The sequence below is a fragment of the Astatotilapia calliptera genome, chromosome 13 (genome assembly GCF_964374335.1).
Source record: "Astatotilapia calliptera chromosome 13, fAstCal68.1, whole genome shotgun sequence".
Taxonomy (NCBI): Eukaryota; Metazoa; Chordata; class Actinopteri; order Cichliformes; family Cichlidae; genus Astatotilapia; species Astatotilapia calliptera.
The window spans coordinates 30817497-30827573 of NC_137434.1; the positions used below are offsets into that span (position 1 = coordinate 30817497).

General features: G+C 40.5%; 1 long non-coding RNA gene across 1 annotated transcript; it reads left to right on the forward strand.

Moving 5' to 3' along the window:
- The first annotated feature begins 1364 nt into the window (after window positions 1-1364).
- On the forward strand, window positions 1365-9390 carry LOC145419632 (uncharacterized). The gene is made up of 3 exons (XR_013900940.1): window positions 1365-1458; window positions 2597-2834; window positions 9034-9390. It is a non-coding gene; the product is annotated as an uncharacterized LOC145419632 (long non-coding RNA).
- Window positions 9391-10077: the final 687 nt, after the last annotated feature.

Genomic DNA, 10077 nt, shown 5'->3' on the forward strand with positions numbered 1-10077 from the left:
TAAATGATATGATAAATGATGCAGTTGGAAGTTTGCGTTGGTGCCTTTTATGTCAGCAAATACTCTGTGAACAAAGTGTAATGTACAGTATGTTAGCCCGCCTGCAGGGGCACCAAAACAGAAAAGCTGTCACTCATTCAGGAGCGATCGGCCCTCCTGGTGTACCGAGTTTTTGTTTTGTCCTGTTACTCCGAAGAAAAGACTCCAAACGTTACACAACAGACTCAACTGTGAATTGAAACAATCGTTCACGTTCAGTCTTTGTAAAATTATTGCTGTGTGTCAGATCTATTTATTTAGCTGCTGTAATGTCATTTAAGTTGTTTTTTGGTCAGGACTTTCTCTCTGTCCTGACTGCTGAACATAAATTATGCAAAAGTGTCTCTGTGTATTCTGCTGCAGCCTAATGGGAGCGGGTTCAGGATGATTTAAGGGTGAAGGAGCTGCTCTCTCTTCGCGGGTTTAAAGTATGAATAAAGGCCCTTGTGGCAGCTTCAATAAGGAGCTGTCCTTGCAAAATGTAAATGAGCCTGGCCTGTGAACCTGCTGATTTGATACTGGACCAGCAGCCCGGGGGGGGGGGGATGTCAAGCACTTTACCCGTGTAATATTATCCACATTTATTATTCTGCATGAATAGTTTAGTTAACTTTGCTCAAATTATCTTATTTTTAAAGCAGATTTTGTGTGGTGAAATTCTTTTTTCAGATCATCATTGAGAGAAATACTGGCAGCACAAAGAAGCATTTATTGCTGAGGTCGGTGTGAGAGGATATCCAGAGAGGAAAAAGAGAGGATTTAAATAAAGTGGGGCACAGATGGCAAACAGAAACTTATTTGCATTGCATTACACTGATATAGTCTCTGTGAGTGTGAATGTCACCATAAGCAATGCACAGAAATGAAATAACAGCAACAAACAGTGATGATGCTTATGCAGGAAACTTAAAACCATTCAACCTAACATTAATATTTATTGACTTTTTATCAGACAGCTGAATGACAGGAAGGGACAGAGAGAGTGGGAGCGATGACACGCAGTTGATGGCCAATATGTGATTAAATATATTAGATGTTTGAAATTATTAAGATGGTTTATTTATCGTCGTAATTTGAAATTTCCTCTATTATAGCAGCCAAAACGAGAAACACAGACGTGCATAATTCTCCAGTCAGAGATCAAATAAATGTTTTAATCTTAAAATCAAAAATTCTAAAATTCACTGATTTTGCTTCTCTGTTTGTGGAGTGAAACAGACTGAGTGAGGACCTGAAGCAGTGTGAGGAGGAGGCAGGCTTTAGGACTGAACCAGCTGATATGCTGCTACCTCCCTTTCTTCATGTGTTCAATACTTTGCCCCCGTGTCATTTCTCATTATTACACATGACTGAATTGATGGACATCTATGGTTTGATTTCTTTGCATGAGCAGATCGGATGAGTCTTTATCAACATCTGGTGAGAATTTCATGTCAGCAGCACATTTATAAATATGTTGTATTAGAAAGTTGATGACGTGTTGGATACTAATTTTACCTGCTGTATAAATATCTGTAAATATGTCTATGTTACTGAGGTTATAAAACATGTACTAAACAGTGAGGGAGGACTTATAATAGGATAGGGCATAAACAGGAAGGAAAATGATGAGTAGTTGTGAAATTAAATACTTTTATTTTTTTTGTTGTTGTTGTTGTTGTGGTTTTTTTTTACATGTTCAGAATAAAGCGACTTCACAAATGAAATTCTTTTTACAATTTTCCTGACATGAAGTAAAATTATTCAAGCAAAAACAATTGAATGAAATATGAATTAATTAAAATAGACCAATAAAATTACTGAATAACATTCTATAAAACGTGAAGTCAAACCTGAATATAACACAACAAAATGACTCCAGTTGAAGTAAAAAAAAAAACCCACTAAAAAATAACTTACTGAATGTAAATACGAGCCCAGCAAATGTCAGACGACATTACAGCCGATCAGTGTATCAGTGCGGCGCTGAAAAGATTCCTGATGATTCTCTGTGAAAATATATATTATATATTAACGTGTGTGTGTGTGTGTGTGTGTGTGTGTGTGTGTGTGTGTGTGTGTGTGTGTGTGTGTGTGTGTGGTGGGAGGGTGACTTCACCACAGGTGGTTTTCTGAAATAGAAAGATGACATCATGCTCTGAATCGCTGCTTCATGTGTATTTCTGTGTGTTTGTGTGTGAAGGATTTATTTGGACTGGAACAAAGAGTGAGAATGTTCTATATGAGAGATCCATAGGACACTGTGTGTGTGTGTGTGTGTGTGTGTGTGTGTGTGTGTGTGTGTGTGTGTGTGTGTGTGTGTGTGTGTGTGTGTGTGTGTGTGAGTCAGTGTGAGTGAAACAGTTTTATGGCAGCAGGTGTGTGACAGCATGTTTCACATATGTGAAATATGCAGTTACTTCAGTGTCTGTGTAATTTTGTGCCCTTGAACGTGTGTGTGTGTGTGTGTGTGTGTGTGTGTGTGTGTGTGTGTGTGTGTGTGTGTGTGTGTGTGTGTGTGTGTGTAGGCAAAGTTAATATGCTAATGTTCACTCATCTCAACCTGGTTCGGGAACAGCACCATGCAGGACAGACGAGCTCTACAGAGGGTTGTGCGGTCAGCTGAGCGCACCATCCGCTCCGAGCTCCCTGACCTGCACTCAATCTACAGCAGGCGGTGCTGGACCAAGGCCAGGAAGATGGTGAAGGACCTCAGCCATCCCAACAACAGACTGTTCTCTCTGCTGAGGTCAGGAAAGCGATTCCGCTCCCTGAAGACCAACACAGAGAGACTGAGGAGGAGCTTCTTCCCGCAGGTGATACGGTCTCTCAATCACACCACCACACAGCACTGACCCACACATACAGTTCTTACACACACACTGGACTTTCTGGACTTTGTTTACACTAATTCGATTAGATGCGTGGTCATCTAATCGAATCACTTCATCACTAAATCACTTTAAGCATATTCGCACTGCACAAGACACAAATGTGGACACTGGACATTATATTTCTTCATTTCCATTTAATACTTGTACAGCTGCTGTTATTGTGTATATATATTTATATTTCTTCATACATTCTTATATATTTCGATACTGTGTATTTGTGTATTGTGTATTTTGTTGTACAGTTATTTTATTTTCAACTTTAATTTTTATATTTTATTTTATTCTTTCCTAGTTAAATTTACCCTTTTTAATTTTCATATTTACCTTATTCATAGCCTTTTTTTTTTCTTTAGGTCACGAGCAGTTGTGTAAGCATTTCGCTGCAAATTTGAATTTGAATTTGAATTGAACATAGAACATTTTATTTGACTGAAATAAAACTAAAAAAGTAGTTTTTGGAAGAATTTTGTGACGAAACAAAGTAAAACAGAGGAAATGTTTTTGGTTTTTGTCAGTTTGATCGACACAGTCAGACTTTATTATGTTTTTTTCATTAGATTTTGAACGTCTGAGTCAGTTTTCTGTATGCATTTTAATACCTATTCTGATTTCTTTTAAACCTTACTCCTAACAAAGCCCTTTATATAATAATAATCATGACTTAATCATTACTAATTAACTCAAACATTTTCAATCAATCCTAAACTGAAAAGAAAAATCTGGAATCTAACTGAATCTAAAAGAAACTGGAAACAGAATAAAATAATAATAATAATAAAAGACGGTTTTGTGCTACCGGATGTTGCTGGATACAGTCTAGATCACGCAGACATATTGTTTGTCAGACAAACAAAAATGCTCCAAAGCTCCAACACTGTGATTAAGGTGAAGCCTACAGCAGGCAGATAGCAGACAGTCGAGCCCTGATTTGGCTAATCAGGTTCACTGCTGGAGCCTCTGCTGGACATTAGAGGAACTGCAGGTTTATTCACCTCCAAGGTGGATTCATGTATTTTTAAAAGTCAGTATAGTAATGTGCCCCGTGGTGTTGGGTAACATTTTATCTAATATGATAATATGAACAACAAGCATATGTCAGGATTGGTATGATTAGCATTTACTGGTTGTGTTTTTATTATTTTCAATTTATTCATTTTTAATTTTAAAATTATTTTTTGCCTTTTTGTTATTGACACACACACACACACACACACACACACACACACACACACACACACACAAATGTTTATTGATGTTTTTTACCTCTAGGCTGCAAAAAAGTGAGATGTTATATGTAGTTCAGAGTTTATTGATGGTTACAGTTTGTGAGTAAAGTTTGGAGCGAGTGTTTCAAGTGTCCAAAGCTGTATCTGCCGTCTCCACACACGGAGGTTAGTGTTGACATATGGCTGCTGTCTTATCAGGTTTCTGCAGCAGAGATCCGTCTTTCACATTATCAACTGTTACTGGGTCATTTTACAAGATCTGAGCATAGTCAGACGCACCCTTTCCCTCAGGTCACAGGAGCTGTGAATCATGGTGAGAGTGAACATTTACACCGAGACAAAGCTGCGACAGTCACACTCGAGACGCTCCCTGTGCAGCTGCTATTTCAAAAATCCTTGTGGAAGTGTTAAGGTTCAATGCAGGGGACTCAAATACGGGACTCCTGAATCAGCTGAACACAAGGATTTATTTACAGAGTTCACCAGGTGTATATACAGAGAGTGCCGGGCAGTGCTATATACAACAATGTGAGGGACGGGGCTCCAGAGAAATCCAAGGGGGGAATCACTCGCTCTCCAATTCTCCACATACACGACTGCAGTTCCTTTCTTCACACTTGACACACAGATTCACACGGGAAAGGTTATCCAGGGGGGTGCTTGGTAGACAACGATCCAGCGAAGACCAGCAGTCACCTCCTGGCTTAAATGCCGTTCACCTTGATGGGCATCAGGTGTGTTCTTTTCCGTGGGCGTGGGCCGAGGGCGTGAACCCACAATGAGTTCCGCCCTGGCGACAGAGAGGAGGAGAGAGAGAGAAAAGAAAGAAAAAGGCCGATCAGCGTCTCGCTGATCCCCCAGGCCGTGACAGGAAGAGGTGAAAAGTTGACTTTTCTTCTGAAGGAGCAGCTTTAAAATTGACTTTAAACGCAGCACGATGAAAAGACTCTGAGACTAAAAGAGACGCAGAGAAGAATAAGCTCAAGGTAAAGAAAAGACACCCCAACATGTTTTATGATTTTAGGAACAGACTATCAAGTATGGCCTCCTCACGTCTTCTATTTGAATGCATGGAAAACAACTGCAACAATCGCAGCTTCAATTATAATTCCCGTGGGTACATAACCTTTAAGAGGGGATTTTTTCCTGTTGTTGGGATTTTATCTTCTGACGTTTATTGGAGACATCGAATAGAGTAAGTTCTCAGAGTTCGGGACAGTGTCTATAGTGAGAAGAGATGTTTGCTCTCTTGATCTTTTAATTTTGTGCGTAAGAGCCTAAATAAAAGATAAGTTTTTCCTTATTAATGCCACAGCCCTTTGAAATGTTCCTACAGACTCTATTGAATTAACCTGTTACTTAACTGTTACGAGGAAATCGTGCCTTTAACAGTCAGTTTAGTTTATAAAATATTATGAGCAATTATTAGAGAAAAGGTCACTTCAATAAAAACCTTTGGTAACCTTTTTGTTATTTACAGTGCCAACCTGGCAGAATGAAAGCCTCCTGAGGAAATGGCAGCACTTTAATTTAATTATCAAAAGTTCTAACGCCGCCACACTGCCCCCTGCTGGATAAACACTTTGATCCTAGTACTTCAGAGGGTAGTTACAAAAAGTACCTTTAAGAACAAGACTTAAGGGTAATTTGCAAGTATTATACAGGTGCATGTGCAGCACAGCAGACTTACAGACATCAGCACAGATACAATTATTCTGATTTTATTCATTTGTGACGATGAACTCGACTTGCTGGGTCATAAACATGAGCTATAGGACAGTCTCTCAGATTATCCAGCAGGTGCAGCTCCCACACACACACACACACACACACACACACACACACACAGGCATCCAACATTAGATCAGTGTGATGTGCGATTAATTAGATCACATTTCCACAGCAGCAGGGCCACAGGGCTGTAAATAGGTGGTAATGTGAGGCAGTAAAAGTCTGAGGGCCAGACTGGGACACTGACAACAAAGTGCATAAATACACACACACATGTGTGATGATACAGCTGTGAGGACAATAGTGAGACACTGCAAGGACAACACAAAGAGGAATCCTGACCAATAAATCCACAATTTCCTCAGTCCCAGGTTTCAGTGAATACAAGGCAGACGTAGCTGTGTACTTGGAACCTCCAGCAGAAATAAAATGAAAAGGGGAAAACCTGGGAGGGAAAAGTGCTGTGCCTATGTGATTATTCTTTGGAAGATTTTACAAAATGAGCTGTCCTGTTAAAGCAGTGTCAGGTAGACGTGACATGTGGAAAATCCATTTTCTTCAGCAGTCTGAGTGCTCATGTCCAGACTTCTCTCTCCTCTGCTACCTCATCAGCTCCTCTGACAGGACACTGAAGTGTTTCTAAGCCAGTCGGAGGTAAAATCTCTCTAGTGTGCCCTAGGTCTGCCTGAGGGGCTTCTCCTGGTTGGACACACCTGTAAAAATGTAACCTAGCAAGTGTCCAGCAGGCATCCTAGTCAGAAGCCTGAACGACCGAGCTCTACTCTGAAACGGCTGATCTCTAGATGAACAAGCATTCCTTTCTGGAAATACCCTCCCACATAAAGCCAGGAGCACAGATCAGTCAGTTAAAGCCTTAACCTTCATCACAAGTGTGATGAGGCTGGGGTGAGCCATCTTGAAGTCAGTGGGGAAAAAGGTGAAATTGGCACACCAGGGTCAGAGTGACTTGGTGCCCCAAGTGGAGGATTTCAAGTACCATGGGTACTTGAAAGTCAGGGAAGAAGGGAGCAGCAGACTGATAGATGTGTGCAGCGTCTGCAGCCCCAGTCTGCTCTGTGTTCCTACCCTCAGCTATGACCTCCAGCTGTGGGGAGGATGAGATTGTGGTTATGAGCGCCACAAATGAGTTCGTTAGAGAAAGGGTGAGGAGCTCAGTTAATCTTTCCCCTCACCTGGCAGATTGTCGCCCTTCCTGAGGTTAGTTCTGCTCAAGATCTCTTCCTCTCAAAAGGCACTTCTTCCTCTCCACAGTAGCCAGTGTGGTTATCTGACCCTTAATATTGCACAGTCCTTATCTTATAATAAAATGACCTTGACATAACAGTTGCTGTAAAGAGATTCTGTATAATAAATACCGCATTAGTATTTGTAATTCAAATGACCAAACTGCAGAGAAAAGCTTGTGAAATATCTGGAGAAAAGCATAACAGACGCAAAATATTTTATCTTTTCATTTATTTCAATGAGACATCACAGCATGTGGAAAAATAATTTATTCCACGTCAACTTTTGGCGTCACGAAGCATCCTGCAGCACGGGGTCATTCAGAGCGCTCTCATTGGCTGGTATTCTGGCAGTGACATCAAAACATCTGTCGATCCGGAAAATTCTGGGCTTAAATAGATTTGATTAACAGCTGATGCTGGTCTTTTATTTATTGCTTTCATTTCTTTTATTTAGTTTTTGTTGTTAGCTCCGAATCTTGAAGGTGAAAAATTAGCAAAACTGACGAAACAAATGAATGAACATGTGGTTAGCTCTGCTTGTGCTGACATCAGCACAAGCGTGATGATTTGCGTGATGAAAACTCACGCAAATCATCAAAGACATTTATATTTAATAAAATATGATCTTTTCTCAGGAACCAGCCTCATTTGACTCTTTTCAGCAGTTCCATCTGATAGAATAAGAAGCGATTTTAAAAGAATTGCATGAAATGAATGCAGACCATGCTTTGATGGGTAAACAGCGCCCTCTTGTGTTCAGACGAGGAATGACTCAAACCGCATCATCGTCTCAGTTTTAAGATCTAATTTTTAAAGCAAGCAAACTGAGATATTACTGTTGTTCTTTGTTTGTTTATTTATGAAATATTTCAGTTTCAGTTTTCTTCTGTAATCATTTATCTGACTATCAGTTCCCCATTTATTTACTTTCTTTCCGCAGTTTTACTTTCAGCAGCCAATTTGTTGTTTTCAACCAACCAGCAGTCGTACAGTTAAACCCATGCTGCATAAATTAGCGCTCCCTCCATCTCCTGAAGAGGCGTTGCCTTTGCAGGCCTCCACTGTAAATAAGGATGTGTGCTTAATGACTTTCCTGACTAGCAAACATTTTTTTTATTTGTAAAAACTGATCTTAAGAGCTTGAAAAGTTGAAATGTAAAAACAAAAAAAAAAGCATTTTTTTTTTTGTTTTTACATTTGTGAGGATGTTTCACGTCTCATTCAAGAGGCTTCTTCAGCTCGTTCACCCACTGTTGATCATTAGACTTGTCACGTGACCCTGAAGAACTGAAGAAGCCTATTGGTTGAAAAGTGAAGCACCCTCACAAACTTTGTCTTCATTTTTCAAACTCTTAAGACTACCAGTGACAATCTTGTGAATATAATAATAATAATAATAATAATAATAATAATAATAATAATAATGTCTCATCTGCTGTTTATTTTTCAAACACAGAGGTTATAAAAAGTACCTTCAGCGACGTCCTTCTTATTTGTCTCCAAAGCAGAAATGAGGCAAATTCAAATCACATTTTTAAAATCATCTTCTACATTAATGTAATAATTGATTTATTTGCTCTCTGTTGATGTTTTTCACTGACCGCCTGTTTGTTGTTGGGTAGATTTTGGCACTTTTGATCCTTCATTTAAAAAATTGTTTGTTTTTTTTATTTCATGAAACATTTTGGACAAGAATCTAAACATCCAAACTTCTTTTCCGATCCTTTCGTCCTTTGTTAAAGTTCCCTTAATTTTTCCAGCCTTCTTCAGAAACACGCTTGTGTTTGGGCCGGATCAGAAACATCATCATGTGCAGGAAATAGCTGCACCGCTCACCCTCCTCTTCCTCCTCCTGTCTGAATCTCCTCTGCACTCCAGTAACCTCTCTCCCTCTCCTCTCTGTTTTTTGGGGGAAAGGCGTGTGCGAGCGCGTCGCTGCCAAGCGGCCTGAAGCTGAGGATTCTGCTCCTCTCGCTCTCCCAGATGTTGCTCCTGCTCTCTGTCCCACACTTTGAGGCGTTGCTATGAATCAAACCAAATATTCCTCCTGACAACAGATGCCTCTCCCCTCTGAGCTCCTCTGTGCTCTCACATCAGCACAAACTGACGGCGATCAGACAGGATGAACCGACCAACCCGCTGTCCTTACACGCACGCACACGCACACACACTGCCTGTGTTTTTATTCAAATTCAACGCATTATGGAAAACCTTTTATTTACTTGGATTTTACAGTTATCCACCAAATAAACAAATAAAGATCTTTTTCATGCAGTTTGCTTCATATTCCTCTGGTCCCTTCACCCCCGTGTCACATCGCAGAGGAGCGTTGCCACCAGGCGGCGGAGGAGCTCACCGTCACGGTAACACCATCCGCCCTCCGTAAACTGCAATGTGTGGCCCAAATGTGCATTTGAAAAAAAAAAACACACTGTTGACAGAGACGCAGGCAGGCTGGGAGTTTATTTCTCACTTCCAGGATGAAGAAACATTTGCATGTTGACAAACAACGATTTAGCTTCAGTAGTTACTGAACACAGTCGAGACATTTGCCTGCATTTGTGTGACGTAGACCTATAGTTGTGTTATATCAAACCTGTCTCCTCCACTCTCCTCCATCCCCTCCCCACACAAAGCTGAGTTTTCACAGTCACACTTAGAAATGTCCTCCTCCTATTTTCTTTCATTTCGTGATGATTGTGGTGGATCAGCGTAGCTGCCACACACACACACACACACACACACACACACACACACACACACACACACACACACACACACTCTCTCTCTCTCTCTCTCTAACTTCAAAGCCTGTGGAAATCTGGGTATTAGCTTGTGTGCCTGTGCACACCCAGACACATCTGTGTTGCAAGAGTTGGTTATATGAGCAGGTCCAACATGAACGTACAACTCGGCGGATTGAATTTATATCTGTCTCTCTATTAACTTAATGCATCAGTG